The sequence below is a fragment of the Geotrypetes seraphini genome, chromosome 4, assembly GCF_902459505.1.
Source record: "Geotrypetes seraphini chromosome 4, aGeoSer1.1, whole genome shotgun sequence".
NCBI classification, from domain to species: domain Eukaryota; kingdom Metazoa; phylum Chordata; class Amphibia; order Gymnophiona; family Dermophiidae; genus Geotrypetes; species Geotrypetes seraphini.
In genome coordinates, this window is record NC_047087.1 from 60,588,272 (window position 1) to 60,608,718 (window position 20,447).

Genomic DNA, 20,447 nt, shown 5'->3' on the forward strand with positions numbered 1-20,447 from the left:
TCTTCCGGCTCTGTTAATGTTAGTTATCATGTTTGTACACCATCTGGCTGTTCTGTAATCTCCACAGCACAGGAGAATAATGCAGGGAACAGCGCTGAAAAAAAAATAAGGAGGAACGTGCCTGGCTCATGCGCACAAGTGCCGAGCAGCTGTGGTGTGCAATGCTCAGCCATACAGGGGAGCAAAGAGGATACAACACACCAGTGGCGTACCTAGGATATGTGACACCCAGGACCCATCATTTTTTACACACACACCCCGGCCCATCATTTTTTTAGATTACTCCCCCCTTCCCCCCGCCTTTGGTACACCACGGATACGGTTCTAAAAAGGCTAAGAAGCCAGCGGCAGTGGTGAAAGCGTCCTTTAAGGAACACCCTCCTGATCTGGCTCTATCCCACCCTCTTCATGATGTCACCGGACAGCGTTCTCAGCCATTTTGCCGCTCCTGCCAGCTTCTTAGCCTTTTTCTTAGCTGTGAGGGTGGACCGGCAGCCGCGCTGAAGTGCAGGTCCCAGGAGGTTCCGGACCCGGCCGGCTATGCACCCCCCTAGGGCGTGCAACTGGGGTGGCCCGCCCCATCCTTGGTACACCACTGCATCACACTGGAAAACCTTCAAGTGGTTCACGGTACCAAAGGACCCTGGCTTTTGAAAGAAACCTATTCATTCGCTTTACATGTACCTCTGCACCTTCCATTCCCTTATCATTTTATTATACTCCTCCACGAAGTCGCCCAAGGCCAGACGGAAGCGTTTATTGGGTTGCAATAGTCATTCCAGAGCGCCTCATATTTGTAGAGCTCCTTTCGCTTCCCATGCAGAGACACATCTGGTGCTGGGTGAGGGCAGAGCAGCGCCAAACAAAAACGAGAGGGACCCCAATTACCCTCCCTGAGCTACCTGCAAGATGTTCAAAATTTGCCCCCGTTCCCTGAAAATCATGTCCTAAGGTCAGCTCTGAGCTGGCGTTAGGTTTTCTGTGGTAAGGGTAGGTTTTGGTTTATGCACTGTTTCTGAGCAGCAGGAGGGAATAGCTAAGCACCTCATGTGACTACATTTACATGCTATTTACACTGATCTTCAGCGCCCATGCTATTCCCTGTGCTGATGCCCTCTGAACATGTGTACATCCTAATGCTGGTGCTAGTCTGGCGCTAATTGCCTCTAGGGACGAGATTAGGGTTTGAAAATCAGCATGCTGGCTAGTTAAATTAAGCCTCTTGTTACTAATAAACCAGGGAAACCGTAAAATAACCTTCTTAATAGTAGCCCACTTTGATAATGTCCCCCCTAAATCAGTATTTATTGAAAACATCCCAGAATGAAGGACTTTTTTTTTTTTTTTTTTTTACTGCAGAATGTTCCTGTCATACCAGGTATTTCCACCAGTATTAAGATTTTGGAGCTTGAAGGTTATAAACATTTTTCTTTATCTAAAACAAATGAAAAAAAAAAAAAAAATGCTACCTGGCCCGAATCCCTCTTTCTTTTAAGTTGGTTTCAAAGTGGAAAACATTTCTGAAGTGCAAAATCATCGCTGCCTATTGAGCTGTCAGCTTGCAATATCTTCACAAAAGTTAAACCATAGTGTAAATTCTAGGTCATCCACCTGTTTGCTCAAGGCTTAAATCTAATTTAACTGTTTGTTCCAGGAAACTGTGACAGTAATGCCCTCGTACTATTTAACGCTGATCCTTCTTAAAAACTATGCAAGCATGTCCTAACCAAGCCCGTGTCATGTAAATGTTGGTTAGAATATAAATTTGTCAGGAAGCAAATGACCTGTGGGGGGGGGGGGGGGAGAAACATTTTACACATTAAAGGATAGACAAAAGGCAATACAGCTCTTTTGCCTAGTCCTAAAATTTGACCTTTGTTATTGTTAAGAAAGCTGATCAAGTCTTTAGATTAGTTGACATATGTTTATGTACTCACTAATTTAACTGACTGTATTCCATCAGATGTCTCCTTTAGAAAACAAAGAGCTTAGAACACAAACTTATCATGAGTTTATTTTTGCTGGAGGTTTCTCTTTCCTTTCTTCAACATTCTCAAATGTTCTTTGGTTTAAGTAGCGTTATCTAGTGTAATCCTTTCTTGCCCTTACTTATGGTATTCCACTTTGTTCATAAGCACATAACATAACTCTTGTCCCCAGTGATTTCACTGTGAAATTAAAACCCAGTCATTCAACCAGATGTCTTAGAAGATAAGGGCAGGCCTAATCCCTGTGTCACAGAGGACTTGAGGAGCAGGAATTCACCTATACATCATCACATCGTTATTAGCCTAGACCATAGCGAGCCCAACACAAACATTTTCCAAAGGGTCTGCATTCAGGCTTGACAGTGTTAAAAAAATACCCTCTGGCAATGTGTTATTTTAGGCTGAAATAAAAGTAGACATGAATAGCAATAGAAACAGAGAAGTATTGTTTTCATCTTCAATGTAATGCTATAACTAGTTCTAAATGAAAATCTAACAATATGTGATGCAAATGCCATCACATACAAATGAACTATCAAATATCAACACCCTTATTTTGTGTTGGAGTACTGATGCTTGTCTTAAGTGCAGTGAAGCACCATGGGAAACATGATTTAGATAAGAGAAACCAAAAACCATATCTGATTAAAACTGATATGACGATTAATTCTGACAGAGGAATCACTTTCATTTCAAAAACATTGAAAATTTAAACAGTTGCATATGTGACATTAAGGTAACACTATACCAGGTTTTTGAGTAATAAGAGTGGCAGTCTACCTATCCTAATCCCTGACTATTCATAAGATTTTTTTTATTAACAATTAATCTCATGTGCATGTTATTATAGCTCATATGTATAGCCCACTGAACATTACTAATTGTAATGCAATTTCTTCCATTAATTTTTCATATACACACAATATAATCATAATGGATATATAATCATATATAATCATAATATACACACAATAATACATAATGGTAACCACAAAATTAAACTACACAAAGCACTTTGTACACAGAGATGTTATCATTTATATTCTTTTTTTTTTTCAAAAAAGTCAAGGCAGATGACTTTAAAATATGCAATGTCACCTCAGTAACAACTATAAAAAAATAGACAAATATAGTACAAAATATAGATAGCAGATATAAATTCTCAAAACTGACACATTTTGATCACTAAAATGAAAATAAAATAAATTGTCCCCACCTTTGTTATCTGGTGATTTTTCTAATCATTCTTTCCCAGTTTCTGATTGCACTTCATTCTGACTGTGCTCTTAACTGTGTTTCCATTGACTGTTTTCCCCTCCTTCTTCACTTTCTGCTCTGCATTCATCTTTGGCATTAACTTTTAACATTCAACTTTTTTCCATTTTTCTGCTTTCTTCATAAAATCTACTTATCCATGTTTTACCTTCCCTTCTTATCTTTCTCTTCTCTCATGGTCTGGCATCTCTCTCTCCTTCCCTCCCCCTTTGTACGGTCCAAACATCTCTCTCCTTCCCTCCCTCTCCTCCCCAGTGGTCTGACATCTTTCTCCTTCCTTTCCCCCCCTTCCCACAGTCTGGCATTTTTCTTCTTCCTGCAGTCTGGCATCTCTCTGTCCCCTCCTTCCTGTCCATTCCCTGGTCTGACATCTCTCTCTACTCCCCTCCCCCTTCCACTGGTCAGACATCTCTCTCCCTCCAACTTCTCTCAGGTTTCTGCACTTCTCATCTCTCTCTCCCCGTCCCTTCCCTAACCCATAGCGAAGGTTCTCTCCCCTCTCCAGGCCCTGTCCCTTTAATCTCCCTCCTAATCTCATGATTCTCCACCCCAGACCTACTGAGGTACCTGGTGGCCCAGCAGGAGTCTTTGTGGCAGGAACATGGCCCTCTCGTTTCTGCCTCCTCGCGGCTGCCTTCTAAAATGGCTGCCACAACCTCTTGTGGCAACTCGTGGTACTACAGGAAATGCCATGAGCAGCTATGAGAGGTTGCAACATCTATATTAGAAGGCATCGGTGAGAAGGAAGGAGTGAGAGGACCGCGCTCCTGCCACAAAGACTCCTGCTGGACCACCAGGTACCTTGTTAAGCCTGGGGGAGGGGAGGAGGATCGTGGGGTTGGGTGGGAGGTTAAAGGGTCAGAGCCAGGAGAGTGATTCCATCAGGCAGCCTCGGGGCTTTTGCTAGGCTGACCACCTCAGAGGAAAGAGGAAGCTGCACCATCAGAGGCAGGCCAGCCTAGCAAAGGCTCCAAGGCTACCTGATGGAATTGCTAAAGCAATGCTATAGAAGTAGCTGTGTGTGTAAGTTAAAAGCACAGTGAGACTCTCTGCAATAGTAGGCTCCATTAACTGTTTGGCTCCTTGGAAGATAGTCATTACAACACCTTCCTGGTCCCAAAACACAGTGGCCATGACCTTTCCTGCTGACTTTTGGGTCTTGAATTTCCTTGGCCTTGGAGAACCTGAGTGTCACCATTGTATGGGGTATTGTTTTGTCTCAGGATCATAGCGGTGTAATTATATTTCATAAACAGTAACTAGTCGTTCCAAAACGTTGGCACCAGCTCACTGCTGCAAAATCAACTTTGAAGTGTCCACTCGATGTTGTTTCTTATCAGCATTCAAACATCTGGGCACCCACTTGGTTGACAGCTTCTGCATACCTAGCTGCTCATGGATTATACACTTATCACGTACCCTGGATAACTGTAGTGTCTCAGCAATTGTTTTAGCCAATATTTGTTGATCTGCCAAAATTAGGTTATGAGTCTCAAATACTTCATCCAACCTCCACAATATCCAACATCCCTCTCCACAAAATTACAAGTTGTTTCACATGCTCTCATATATTTCAAATCTGGCAAAATGTGGCCTCAGGTACACCTCCTCCACCCTTAGTAATGTTCAATAAAGGTAGGGATGCCTGTGTTTTTATTCCTCATTGGCCCACATTCTTTTATTGCAGTTATTTAGGTAAACTTTTTAAAAAACTTTTAAACTTTTTTATCCACCATAATCTTTTTAGAAGTTTTAGAAGTTTCCTTGAGATTATTCTATTTAAACATATTCAAATAAATTGTATACTTAGCTTAGTATGCTACTGGGTTACATGATCCGACATGTTTCACAACAATTTGCTTTATCAAGGATCCCCTTGTAAAATATTAAAAAAAGCTTTCAGTACTTTATATCTTACTAAACAAACTCAACCCAAACTCCTAATACCTTCCACCTTAATACACCCTTCAGTGCTTACCAGAGCCATTATGTCCACCATCTTACTCAAAGTTTTTTTGCAAGATGGGGGCAGCTCACATAAATCTCGTATAGTTACTCAGAAAGAGCAAGCACCATTGGTACACCACTGGATACATAAGCAACACACAGTTGAAGATATGAAATGGCGTGTGATTGAAACAGTGGAGGGGGGATAGAGGGTAATATGGAACAAGTTTTAAACTTTAAAGAGCAGGGCTGAATTCACCGATTGGGTACAGTGGCTCCAAACGGCCTAAATTCTGAGGTTGAATGGGCCACATTGATCTAGTTCCTCTATGGGGGAGGGGTGTTAGTCATGGGAGGAAGTACTATAAAAGGAGCTCTAAAGTCATCTTGCAAAAAACTCTGAGTAAGATGGTGGACATAATGGCTCTGGTAAGCACTGAAAGGTGTGTTAAGGTGGAAGGTATTAGGAATTTGGGTTGAGTTTGTTTAGTAAGATATAAAGTACTGAAAGATTTTATTAATATTTTACAAGGGGATCCTTGATAAAGCAAATTGTTGCGAGACATGTCGGATCATGTAACCCAGTAGCATATTAAGCTAAGTATACAATTTATTTGAATATGTTTAAATAGAATAATCTCAAGGAAACTTCTAAAAAGATTATGATGGATAAAAAAGTGAAAAAGTTTTTAAAAAAAGTTTACCTAAATAACTGCAATAAAAAATGTGGGCCAACGAGGAATAAAAACACCGGTATCCCTACTTCTATTGAACATTACTAAGGGTGGAAGAGGTATACCTGAGGCCACATTTTGCCAGATTTGAAATATATGAGAGCATGTGGAACAACTTGTAATTTTGTGGAGAGGGATGTTGGATATTGTGGAGGTTGGGTGAAGTATTGGAAACTTGTGTTGTATAACTCCCAGCCATTAATGAAACTGAGTTAAATAGTGCCATCTTTAGTGTGAATTCACAAAATTAGGTCATGGACTTGATCAACAATTTCAGAAGTTGACACCATTTGAGGCCTCCCAGACCTTGCTGCATCTTTGGTCTCAAAATCTTCATGCTGAAAGTTTGCACACCACTTCTTCACTGTAGAGTATGATGGCTATTTGTCACTCAATGTTTGCATCATACATTCATGGATTTACTTTGGAGTTTTCTTCTTTTTTTTGAAAATCATTTTTATTATGAGACAACAAGAGAAACAAGCAGAACACAGAAGAAAAATAAGCAAACAATGCATATTCTTTTCTTGGTGCTGCTTGTTATTCTCTTCTCCTGATTGCCATTGTTTGCTTAATTTTTCTTCGGAGTTTTCTTCTGAAGGAATAGGAAATTCATGACAACTTGGAGTTCCACACTTGAAAATTCCACACTTTTCATTGTCATGGTTCAATCAATGATGAGACAATGTCAAAACACAGTATTATAATTCTGCAAATTGCCACTTTGCAAAATAAAATAGCCTTTTCATCTACAGTGGCAAAATAATGATCAGAATTTAAAAAGTTGGTTGGGCTGAGAACTTTTTAGCACTCCCTCGTAAATGCTGGAAATAGTTTGGTTAGTATATGCTGCAGTCTGAACGTATATGAAATTAATACATCACTTATTCAAACATCTCGTGCTCCAAAAAGACGCCTCAGCCCCACCACTCCTCCGCTGTAATGATTTATACTGCGGGAAGCATATTGTGGAGCCTCATCATTGGCTGTCCATTTGTAGTGTTTTTTGTCCTTTTTTTTTTTTTTCTAATATTCTTTAAGTGTTTTATATAAAACATCACTTAATAAGTGATGTTTGAATAAGTGATGTATTAATTTCATATACGTTCAGACTGCAGCATATACTAATCAGGATTATACTAGGCTGAACAGAACATTCATTTACAAATATTTGCCAATTTTTATGAGGAAATAGTTTGGTGGCATCAGCAAAAGGAGGAAAGTATGAGGGAGAAGATTTTGGACATGGTAAGGGGATAGGATGCTGGCAGGGAAGAAGAGATGCTAGATACATAGGGTAGAATGGGGTTGGGAAGGGGAGATTCTGTACATCTGAAAGGAAAGGGAAAAGAATGAAAGGAGCACAAAGGGGCAGGGGGTTAGGAGAAGAATGGAGAGATGGGGCACCTGGGGGAGGTGGAACTGCTGGGTATGGGGGGGTCAGTAAGGAAAGGGACATACTGGGAGGGAAAGGCAGGGGAGATACTGGGCTATGGAAGTTAGGGAAGGAAAGATTCTGAACTTGGACATTCGGGGGGGGGGGGGGGGTGAGGGGGGAGGCACGTAACTCAAGATTCACCTAATACAGTATATCTGATACCTAAGCCAGCCCTATTTTTTTGTTCTTTTAAATCAGTGGTAGCAAAGAATTGCTCCATGGAACATACAAAGACATCAGGGCATTAATATTGACTGAGAGATAATAAACACACAATGAATTCCACTGTATGATATTTTTTGATTTATCATCACCCTTTTAGACCTTTCAGGTTTATTTCAGGTCTATTTCTTCCATTTTTGTAATATTTCATGCTGGAGAAGAACATTTTCCGGGGAAGTTTGCAAAACTGCAAATGTTTTTTCATCATATCCATACATTCAGATTTTGGAGTATTCTAATGAAGATGTATTTAAGAATTTTACCACTCAAAGAACATTACATCAACAAACAATGTGCCAGAAAATTGAGCTACCTTTTAAAATACTTTTTACTTTTGGTCTCCATTGTGGAAAGTTTATTTGCAGTTTTAAGATTCTTTTGTTCAGCTCTTTCTATATACAGAAGAGCTTATATTATTTAGGTATTCAAATTTTGGACTAAACTAAACCTGTTCATCAATCATTCATGTTTCAGTTTGGTTTAAACTCTGACCTTCATTTTCTCTTAAAATCTGTGCCTTCTGCCACATGAATGTGTTTTGCTATAAGATTTAAAGTCATGATCTCCAGTGGTACATTTTTTCTACCTTTGAGGTCTCTTAGGTCACTAAGATTCCCTCTTTAATTTCCAGGGTTGCATTCTGCAAGTCATAAATACAGATATCACCAACAAGATCCTACTTGTTTGCCATCATATATCTATAGAGCAAAGGATTAAGTATTATCTATACAACTGATTAAAACAAAGCTTTTCATCTTTCTCCCTTGTTTGAATCTTTCACATCTTTCTAGTCAACATTTATCTCTTCAGTTGTACTGGCAATGACATTTGTATTGCAGATTGGATTACCCAGTTGCCGTGCCAGACCCTTGATTTAATTATAGATTTTGATCTACTATTAACAAGATTGAATTTGCAAGGAAATAAATACACACACACACACACACATATATATATATATATAGCTTAAGTAGTGACCTTCCAAGTAAGGATTTCATGAACTCTTAGCTAACAAACCAAAACTGCAGACTTGTACACGGTGCAGGCAAATTTTATTTTGACAAATAAATCTTAACTAAAAACCTTTTACCAGACAGGGGACCCAACACGGTCCGTGTTTCGGACAAACCTTCATCAGGGGTCCATGGTAATAAAGGTAAAAAGAAATATATCACAAAAAGAAGCCTGGAAAAATAGCGTTTGGTAGCACACCAGTGAATCTCCGAAATGCACTACAAGTTGTCACAGTAACGAACTTGTAGTGCATTTCGGAGATTCACTGGTGTGCTACCAAACGCTATTTTTCCAGGCTTCTTTTTCTGATATATTTCTTTTTACCTTTATTACCATGGACCCCTGATGAAGGTTTGTCTGAAACACGGACCGTGTTGGGTCCCCTGTCTGGTAAAAGGTTTTTAGTTAAGATTTATTTGTCAAAATAAAATTTGCCTGCACCGTGTACAAGTCTGCAGTTTTGGTTTGTTTGCTCTGGTCTGTTTTTTCACTGCAGACGAAGTTGGACCTTTGGTTCTTTTGTTGTTTTGTTGATGAACTCTTAGCTAACCTTAAAACAGGGATGTAGGATGGTCTGCCATTACAAATGGGTGCTGGTAAACTCCTCTCTCCTACTGTATGGAACTATTTGATGGTATTTCATTTAAAAACAAAAACTGTGGATACAGATGTTCTGGAGATAATTTATTAAACACTGGCATATAAAACCATGAAAATTCAATTAAAAAAGTACAATGATAAAAGATACTGTATTTTTTATCATTGTACTTTTTAAATTGAATTTTCATGGTTTTATATGTCAGTGTTTAATAAATTATCTCCAGAACATCTTTATCCACAGTTTTTGTTTTTGTTTTCATCGGTGGATTGTTTTCACTGTGGATCATTGGGTCTCCCCATTTTTCTTTGTAGTGTTTCCTTTAAAAACAAATGAAAAAAAAGGTTCATTAATTTATCATTTTCTTTTCAAAAGAGTTATCTAGACCTGGTCTCTACCATAGAAAAAAACCCATTAATTTTTGTAAAAGCTTCTAGATCCCTAATTCACTAACCCCAAGTCTTATTCTATCTTTGAGGAAGGAAAACTCACTAATTGATCCTACCCTATCTATCCTGTTTTCCAAAATAGCACCAGACATCCTGAGGCCAACACCATTTTGAATCTTAACTGTACAACATGGCATTAGCTTGTAGTTTGACAATAATTCAAAATGGCACCTGCCTCAATTATTCTGCTATTGTTTTGAAAACAGATTTAATGGTGCATGCAGATATAAATGGAGACTAATCCTGCCTCTGGAAATTGCTAGAATTTGGTCTGCACTATGAGGTATCATCTGTGCTTTTACTGCTTTGCTCCTCATCGGTAAGTGCCCCACTGTTCTGCTTCCATTGGGGTTCCTTTGATTTCTGGTTCTGTCCTTGAATTCTTGGCTCAAGCATTGAAGATTGGTGGCCACCAGCATCAGAGGGCTCAGCCTGAAAAAAATGTGGTTGTTAAAGGCAGAAGAACCTTTCCTATCTTCTCATGGACTGGGGGCACATCCTACGGGAACCCATCTGTGGACTTAACCTACTCACCACATTTGGATCTCCTTTACTGATGAGAACTGTTAAGCTAGAGGTGTATAGGTATGATGGCCACAAGCCATGAGGATTCTTTTTTGTAAATAAGGCATGGGCTTTATATTTGGTTTCACTTTGCTTTATTGTTTGTTTGGGGTTTTTTTTCATTAGGCCCCCTTTTATGAATCTGCGTTAGGCTTTGTTATCATTGGCCATGGCGGTATTAGCTCCATCGCTCATAGGAATTCTATGAGCATCGGAGCTTTTATCACTGCAGCCAGTGATAAAAAAAAAGCCTAATGTGGCTTCATAAAAGGGGGGTTAGTTATTTTGCAATAAACAAAGCTAAATTTGTGAGCCTACTAGGACAGACAGGGAAAAATGCTTGAGTACCTGAATAAATTCATGTAAACCATTCTGAGTTCTCCTGGGAGAACAATATAGAAAATTGAATAAATAAATTCAATTAAATAACTAATGAAATGAATCAATGCAAAAAAAAATCTCCAAATGAAACAAAAATAGCTTGAAAGAAAACATTTTCAGTGCACGCCCCTGCTTTCAGCCACATGTATGAAGTAGAAAATATAAATTTATTATAAGTAGGAGCATGCATTTTTTGTTGTTGTTGTTTCTTGGTCTGACTGATTGACTCTCACCAAATCTTAACTGACTGACCCACTGTCATTCAATTCTCTCGAGCAGTCGTCTTCATTAATTTTTAAGCTGGGGCCATTTTGGATTCTAATGAGCTGAAGGAGAGCTGCCAAATATCTTCCCAAGCAGGCCACAACACAGTCCACCTTCAAACGTCTTTTGTGGTGGTGATGGTGGGGCGTATCATCAAGACTGTGAGCTTTTCTGAATGCATGCTCTTTTGTGTATTGAGAAATACCTTGCCCTTCAAACATGTGGCTATTCCTCCCATCTACTTTTCCCTTTCTGTCCTGAGTCTGGGTAGAGAGGCAGAGTAGCAGAAAATAATAAAACCCTAGAAAGACAATGCGGACCAGCTCAAAGGTCTCCAGGGGTTGCTGTTGGCCCCCGGGCCTTGCACTGAAGAACACTGCTTTCGAGGCTAACTGAAACTGACAGCTTTTGGCTGAAACCAAAGCCGAAACCAACCTCTCAGTTTTGGTTGTGTGAATGTAAATCACTGAGGTCCTCTGCAGATTGTCAGAGTTTATAGTCTGCAGCTCTTTACTTAACCTACAGTATCCAAGCCAGAATATAATTTAGATAATGAAAGACCATATTTTACTTCCAAGCAAAAAATGCTCCCACAAATATGGACAAGAGCTAATGAGAACTGAAACTAAGAACCATGGTGCTTTTCCTGTGTCTGATGGCATAACACCATAGAGAGGCCAGTTCCTAAGGAACTTATCATCCCAATTTTACAGATTTAAATTCCTGCTAAACTTTTGTATCAAAAGCATTTATTTGAAGCACTCTCTATATAGTATTTTGCAAAATCATAGCTTCATTACTTGCAATCATAAAATAACAAAAAAAGAGGGTACAAAAAGTAACCTCCTCCCCAGGACTACCCCTCCCTCCTGGTTTTCTAGTGGTGTAATGAGGGCCTTCCCTCCTAATGCAGCACCTCTCTCCCTCCTTGCCATCTCATGAAGTACCTGTCTCTCTCATTGCGCCCCCCCACCCCCAATACAGCACATCGCTCATTGTTATATGCACAAAAAGCTGCAAATAATAAGTTCTGCCCTCATAGTCCAGTCCAGGGGTAGGCAATTCCAGTCGTCGAGAGCCACAGGCAGGTCAGGTTTTCAGGATATCCACAATAAATATGCATGAGATAGATTTGCATCTTAAGGAGGCAGTGCATGCAAATCCACATGGGCCTCCATTTCACCCTTTTAGGACATCCATTTGCTTTGAAAATATCTTGCTCATGGATGTGCGTGTTTCTTCAGTGATATTGTATACTGGAAGTTATGATTGTACAGTACTCCTCCGAAATTTGCGGGGATTCTGTTCCAGAAGCACCCGAGAATTAAAAACCCCGCAAATATTGGATGCGGTTCAGGAGCCGATCGAAGGCGAGAGAGGACTGCAGGGGTGGTGGCGGGTGCCTATGTAAGTCATTCTCGGAGGGGAGGATATCTCTTTTGTTTATTCCTTGATTGAATATATTGGAAGGGAGGGGGGATATTTTTTCTGCATTGTTATTGATTGAATATAAGTGCTTATTTTGATTATTAATGTTTGTATAATTTCCTGCAGTTTGGATTAGTCTTGAAAACTTAATAAAGATTTAAAATAAATAAATAAATGTTAACAAATACATTGCAAGTGATACGTTTGCGCTGATGTAACCAATCAGGCATTATCTCTGGCACTTAACTCTCCCTGCATAGTTAAAGCAATCAGCTTGCAAACATAAATCAGTGCTATGTTCCATGAATTCTCACTGTGCATGAACGGTTATGGGACTGAAAGAAAAGGGAACTCCTTTGTTTGAAGTCTCAGGTCTGGACTGTGTTTACTGTATAGTGAGTTCATTTGTAATTATATTCATAAACTACATAGCAAACAAGGTCAGGTCCTAGCCCAAACCTGAAAAACAAGCAAGGTGGCAATACTCCTGAAGAATGCTGAGTTATAAATATTGGAGAAGTAAGAGAAGTATGCTGCACCTCAAGTATATGTTGCATCCTCGCTTGACCCCCCACTCCCAGTTACTTCTGAAGTCAACCCCGTAAAGAGTTGAAGTGGTCATTCTCAGACTTTAATTATATTTCATCCAATATGGTATTTTAATCACAGAGGGCTAGATTTTCACCACTTCCTATTATTCAATGTGTTCTATATACCGTGGTTCCCATTTCAGAGCAATTTATGAATGTTTAATGGCTTTAGCGCATGTTAATACAGTAGCACACTTTAATAAGTCTAATCCAGAATAGAATAAAAAAATGGAGATAAATGGTTATTGTTCACATTAGCAAAAATAAATTTTTTAAAAATTCTCTACCAGTAAGTCAGCTAATATAATTTTAATATTGAGAATACAGTACTCTCCCGCGAATTTGAGGTCTGTGATTTGCAGACTCAGTCATTCGCGGTATTTTCTGACTTCCTCTTCTGGGAACTAAGGTCAGGCTACACCAGCGGTCTCAAACACGTGGGCCGCATGTGGCTCTCCAGGTTTTATTTGTGGCCCGTGGTCTGGAGGCATCATTCTCTTCCTTTTGGAGCAGCAGCCGGCTCGTTCATTCAAAGCCGCTGGTTGGCGGCTCCTTGCGCTATCCACTCCTGCATCGGAAGCCTCTCTGATGTCACAACATCAGAGAGGCTTCAGACGCAGGCACGGATCTCGCAAGGAGCCGCCACCCGCGGCTTTGAACGAACAAGCCGGCCAGACACGCTGCTGCTTCAGTGGCGTACCAAGGGGGGGGGGCGGTCCACTGTTCTCCCTAGAGTGCGGCTCGCGGCTCGTCTAGAGCAGTGGTGCCCAACCTGCTTCCCTTCTCTTCTCACTGCTGCCATCAGGGATCAGGCCGGCACCGTGTTATTTGATCTCCCTGCTTCTCTTCCCTGCGGGGCCGACCAACTCTCGCGGCCCGATGTCAATTCTGATGTCGAGAGGACATTCTGGCTAGCCAATCGCTGCCTGGCTGCCCGGAATGTCCTTTCCGACGTTAGAATTGACGTCGGGCGGCGAGAGTTGGTCGGCCCTGTGTAGAAGAGAAGCAGGGAGATCTCAGCCTGTTCCCGATAGTGGCAGCGGCAGCAGCCTATTCTGCGGCGGTGGTGGCATGGGGGAGGGCAGGAAGGAAGGAAGAAAGAAAGAAAGAAGGAAGGTGGGGTGAGGACAGGGAGCCAGAAAAAAAAGCAAAAAATGGGGCACGGAAGAAGGAAGGAAGAAAGAAAGAAGGAGGGGGGACAGGGAACCAGAAACAAAGCAAAAAATGAGGCACGGAATCAGAGAAAGACAGACATAGAGAAAGAAAGAAAAAGTTGGGGGAGGGAATGAGGTCTGGAGGAGAGGAAGCATACAGGAGGCTGAAAGAAGGGAAGAAGTATTGGATGCACAGTCAGAAGAATAAAGTGCAACCAGAGACTGATGAAATTACCAAACAAAGGTAGGAAAATAATTTTATTTTCAATTTAGTGATTGAAATGTGCCAGTTTTGAGAAAAAAAAGATATTGAACTTTAAATGTGGGTGCTGCAGAAAAAAATAGAGTACTTGGAGGGCCGCAGAAAAAATAGTTAATGTCTTATTAAAGAAATGACAATTTTGCATGAGGTAAAACTCTTTATAGTTTATATATCTTTCCTTTTAACTGTTAAAGGAAAGTTTTATAAACTATAAAGAGTTTTACCTCATGCAAAATTGTCATTTCTTTAATAAGACATTAACTATTTTTTCTGCGGCCCTCCAAATACCTATAAATCCAAAATGTGGTCCCGCAAAGGGTTTGAGTTTGAGACCACTGGGCTACACCAATCAGGAGCTGCTTTGACAGGCCAGATAGTGTGTCAAAGCAGCTCCTGATTGGTGTAGCATGACTTTAGTTCCCGGAAGAGGCGGTCAGAAAATACCGCTAATGACTTACATAGGCGGCCCCCACCGCCTCTAATTTGCAAGCTCCAAGGATCAATGACAAACAAAAGTTCCCACTTCCAGGTGAGTATAACAGGATAGCTGTTCCTGCCAGCACAAGTTTATTAACAATTTGATTCCTGAGATTCCCCAGCTTCTCAGAAGCTTCATTTAGCCCAGCAGACCTTGTATATTTTTCATTTCACTCTGAATGGCCTGCTTCAGCTGCAACCACCTATAATTTTGAGACTTTGAAATGCCAAATGATTGTTGCAGTCGTGAAAAATCAAGCATTTTCCCATTTGATAGAATATCATCTAGTGTACGTATATCAGCCTGCATCCAATGCTTCCAGAAGATCCCAGACTCACCAATTTGAACCTTGGAGTTTAGCCATAAGAACTGATAAGTACATTTCTCATTTGGAATATCTGTTAATTTATTAATAAATTTCAAGGTCTTCCAAGTATCAAATAAAATACTATTGTTCTTAACATATCTGAGTAACTTAATACTCAACACCTGAAACAATCGTAATGGGGACATAAGATGCAAACATATCACTTGCAATGTGTTTGTTAACATTTATTTATTTAAAAAATTTATATACTGTTTAAAACTAAATGGTTTACAAAATTTATATACACAATATTAAAATGGAGACAAAATAAAAGCAAATACATGATAAAATAGACATGTAATAAAATGAGCATAATGTGGATACCATAATGTGGATAGTAGAGATCATAGATAATTCATCAATTTTAGCAGAAGTGACTAAAAAAAGGCATCTACGAATATCTGCATCTTTAGTAATTTTCACAGCAATTTTGTATCTGGCCCACCAAGGAGTTCCATAACTTAACTCCTGCACAACAGAAAGTCCTTTTACCAGTCTCAATGAGTCTTGGATTCACAGACATCAGTAAAGCTAAACTCTCAGAATGCAAACACTTTAGAGGAATACTAGAATGCATTCAGGGGCATATTTACTATGATGTGCAACTAATTAAAAATCCCATACTAAGTGCCAGGACCAGCTGAAGGGGCTGTGGTAACCAGAACCAACTTTTGCTTTGGTGCTCCCATCTTAGGATTTGCATCAGCTTCCTTCACCCATATTAACTTGCCCTCCCCCTCCTCCTCCCAATCCCGCCTACATTAGCTCCCCTTCTGCCTGCATTAGCTCCCTTCCAGCCAGCTCCCCACACTTTACTAGCTCCCTCCGCCTGCAACAGCTCTCTTCCAACCTGCTGCTTCTCCACATGAGCTTCCTTCTAGTCAGCTCCTCCATTTACAAGTTCACACACATCAACTCCTTACAATATCCTTTAAAAAGTGTATTGCTTTCTTCCCTGTGCTGCCACCAGCATTAACACAGGTTTAAATGGGAGAACAGATACTTTCTGTTTCTCTTGAGCACAGCAAGTATCTGTTCTTGTGTTTAAATTTGCAGCAATGCCAGTTGCAAGAGTAGAGCATCAAGCTCTGATCCTGTCAATGGTGAACTAGTGAGGCAAGCCTTTGGCATCACGAGTTTTTGAGCCCTGAGCCAGTGCCACTGCTAATGTGCTTAATGCAGGATGGGGCAGGGTCTGGATGGGATGGGGCAGAGACTGCCCATGGTTTATTCATTGCCATTACTGTATGATAATTGCCATGTCCTATCACTGTGCAATTAGTGTAGATGCACAATATTTCACCAAAATGAGGCATTAAGCGGGCAATTTTATAAAGCAGATGCTAAGATTATTGTTCGATTGAATGCATAAATGATTTGAATAATGGTATACATATGTGCACATAGTAGCATGAATGCCAAAAGTCTGTGTAACTATACATATACGTATTTCTGATAGTGTGTAATTTGCAGGATGGCATGCATATGGGCAGACTCTGAGCAGAGCATGGGCAGGGTGCAAATTTATATACATAACTTATAGACTACTATAAGTTACGCACATATCACTGACAGAGCTCTGTGGCTCGTGTAAGTGTTCACTTATGAACACATAAGCCTGCATATAAGTAGTTATACAAATAGCGCATAAAGGGAAAGTAGGTGCCTACTTTCCTCCTTATAATATGTACCTATCTACTGTGAAACAGTAAGGTGAGCAGCACCCAGGGCTGTAGCACCCCTCCCCCACCCTCTTCCCTGCCCCCCCCCCCCCATAGCATGCCCCTTCCCTTTCCCTGTACCTTTTAAACTTCTCCAGCGTGAGCATCATACTGCCCACGTCGGCGTTGGCTCCCTTTGATGTCACTTCCTAGGTGCGTGTCTCGGAAGACATTAGAGAGAGCACCTAAAAGGTTCGTAGGAAAGCAAGGGGCATGCATGGCAAGGAGTGGGCGGGCAAGCGAGTGAACGAGTGGAGGGGGAGTGGAGAGGAGGAGGGGTGCCGCTGTGCCCTTAGGAAGACTGCGTCCTGATCGGTCTGCACCCCCCCGCCCTTCCCTTACTACGCCACTGCCTATACGAGATATACCGTTACAAAATTGCTTGTAAACCCTCCTAATTCTATAAACTTGCACTTACCCCCAAATGGTGCTTTGAATGCCAATTTGCCAATTTGCGCTGATAATTAGCTTCTTATCAAGCAATTGTTTGCGTTAAATGGTTTTAATTTAAATTTGTGCAGGTAAATTTAGTTATGGCATCTGCGCCTAAAATTTACACATGGCGCCAAAAAGCAGGTGTAGAAATGGGAGGGTCAGTGATTTTAATTGCTTTAAAATGACATGGTCAATTACCATGTCACTTAAAGGCAACTAAACCAATTAAGTTAGGTGGCTGTAGGGCGCCTACTGCCACCTATCTTCTGGTGCCACTTCCAGAATCAGGGCCTTAACACCAATATTTTCTGGTGCCAATTTTCAAGCATCATTTATGGAATTCCCCCCCCCCCCAATTAAATGTAAAATTGTGAGAATGGCCTGTCAAAATGACTAGGTTATGGCATTAGTAATTATTATGGGCCCCTTTTATCCAGCCATTTTAGAGCATTTTATTGCAGGCTGGCGAGGTACATGCTCCAATGCTCATTCAATTCCTTTGAGCATCGGAGTATTTACTTTATTGTCCTTTCTGTTACAACGCTCTACCTCAGCCCAATAAAAGGGGGCCTATACTGTATATGTTAAAAATATTCTCAGCCTAAGGTAGTTAATGGAAAATATTCTCATATTATCTGCCTCATCCCAATAAAGGGGCACCTATATATGTTAAAAAATATTCTCAGCTTAAAGTAGTTAATGGAAAAAGCCATGCGGCTGAAAATCTGATATAATGAATGAAGTCACCCTCTGAACAGATCATCTTCATGATCACAGATTTAATGACATGATGATAATCGCTCTAATAACAGCATTGGCAAACCACAGCAATTTATGGACAAGACTAAAAGTCATATCTAGGTAGTAATTACGGAAATTTCCACAGCTCATAGGCATATATAAGTGAAGAAGAAAGGAAAAGAACTTCACACAGAATCCAGCATGCACCGTACTTATAGATTATGGAACCAAACAGAATTAAGCAAGTCATTCCAAGCAGGATGAATCAAGAGAATCAAGGTGGTCTGATATTGTAATCTAGGAAGCAGTTGATTTTTATCTCAGTATGGTGATGGTTTGGATTGGAATTCGTTCCAGGAGGCCTTATCACACAGCATTGACAGAGTCCTTTAGTAAAGTACAAACAGAAGTAAAATTAGAAAGAGACATTTTCACATCTCTAGTCAAACTTTTTCACCCACAAAATAGTTTTTCATCTTTCTCGTGTGCTTTTTTAAATAAGCATATTCAAGGAAAATACTCATTATGGTGGGGACTGATAAAAGACATATCTTATGGATTTTCAGTGCAGCTATGCATTCAAGTCTGACCACAGCCAGCATAATTTTATGTGGAAAATGAATTCATATTATGTTATCTCTGCTATTTTTATGTTCATGTTTATTTAAATCTTGATATACCACTTTTATAGTCAAAGCGGTTTCCAATTAATACAAAGTTTTAAAAAGATTTTAAAATAAAATAAAGTGAACAAATTAACAATTACCATACAGACACAACATGATACAGATGGGCAAATGGGGAGGATACATTGCATAAAATAAAAGAAAGAGGAGGTAAAAAAAAACAAAAGGCACAAAAGGAATCATTAATGTAAGACCTGATGTCTGAGATTTTGAATTAAAAAATTAAGTATAAATCTCAAAAACATCTCTGAAAAGAAATGTTTTAAGATTAGATTTAAAATTATTGAGATTCTTTTCTTGTCTCAAGGTCAGAGGTAAAGTATTCCACAGTGTGGGAGCGGTCACAGAGAAGATTGTTTTCCGCGTTGTATTATAAAACAGTTGGCGTACTGAAGAGACCACAAAAAGGTATTGTTGGGAAGAACGTAGAGTTCTATGTGGATCATATGGGATTAACATCCTATCTATAAAGGATGGAATGTGATTAGATTGAACTTTAAAAGTAAGAAGTAGTATTTTGAAAAGTAATCCTATGTGAAATGGGCTTTTCTGAGCTTTTCTGAGGAGTGGTGTAACATGGTCAAATTTTTTAGCATTAAAATGATTTTATAGCAGTGTTCTGGAGAACCTGCAATCTCCTGATCTCCTTTTGAGTGATGCCCTGATAAAGTGAATTACAATAATCTAAAGTTGAAATTACTAAGGAATGGATAAGAATATTAATTGAATTCCGGTTAAGTAGTGATTTGAGAGATCTAATCATTTTTAGTTTGAAGAAACATTTTTGTACCACAAAACTGATCTGAGATTTGAAAGATAGCATGTTGTCCAGGATCACTCCTAGAATTTTGATATTCGGTACAAATTCGATTGGAATTGAAGAAATGCATATTGGGGAGACAAGAGTTTTATATTGTTCCTGAGAAAAAAAACATACATTTTTACAAAGGTGCATTAGGGCCTTAACGCTCAGAATAGTACGTGCTAAAATGCCGTGCACGCTAGCCACTACCACCTCCTCTTAAGCAGGTGATAGTTTTCAGCTAGCGCATGCTATAGCGTGCGCTAATCTGGTGCGTGCGCTAAAAACATTAGCACACCTTTGTAAAAGGAGCCCCTAGTTTTTGATATATTAAGAAAGAGAAGATTTTGACAGAGCCAGTCAGACACAAGATTTAATTTTTGATTAATATTCCGGATTTTGGCATGATCATTGTTCTGGACTGCGTGGATTAGTTGAATGTCATCTGCGTAGGCATAAACCATGAATCCTACAGATTGGGCGACAGTTAATAATGGTGCAAGAAACAAATCAAATAACATAGGTGAGAGAATGGACCCTTATGGTACTCCTGAATCTTGGCTATACGGCTTTGAAGGAGAGTTTTGGAAGTGAACTTGATATTGTCTATTGGAAAGGTAAGAGTTGAAAAATTTGAGAGCGACTCCGAAAATTCCTAATGTTTCAAGATGATTTAAAAGAAGTGTATGGTCAATTGTGTTGAAGGCTGCCTTTAAATCAAGTGAAATCAGGAGAACCAATTTTCTTTGATCCAAATAATTTCTGACTGCTGTAACTAAGCCCAAGAGAGTTAGTTCAACTGAGACTTGAACACTTAACTTATAGAGATAGGTGATAAGTATTGACAATATTCATACTACTGGCCCTGTCTGTGAGCCACCCATAGCCTTTCCCTCTGGTATAGATATA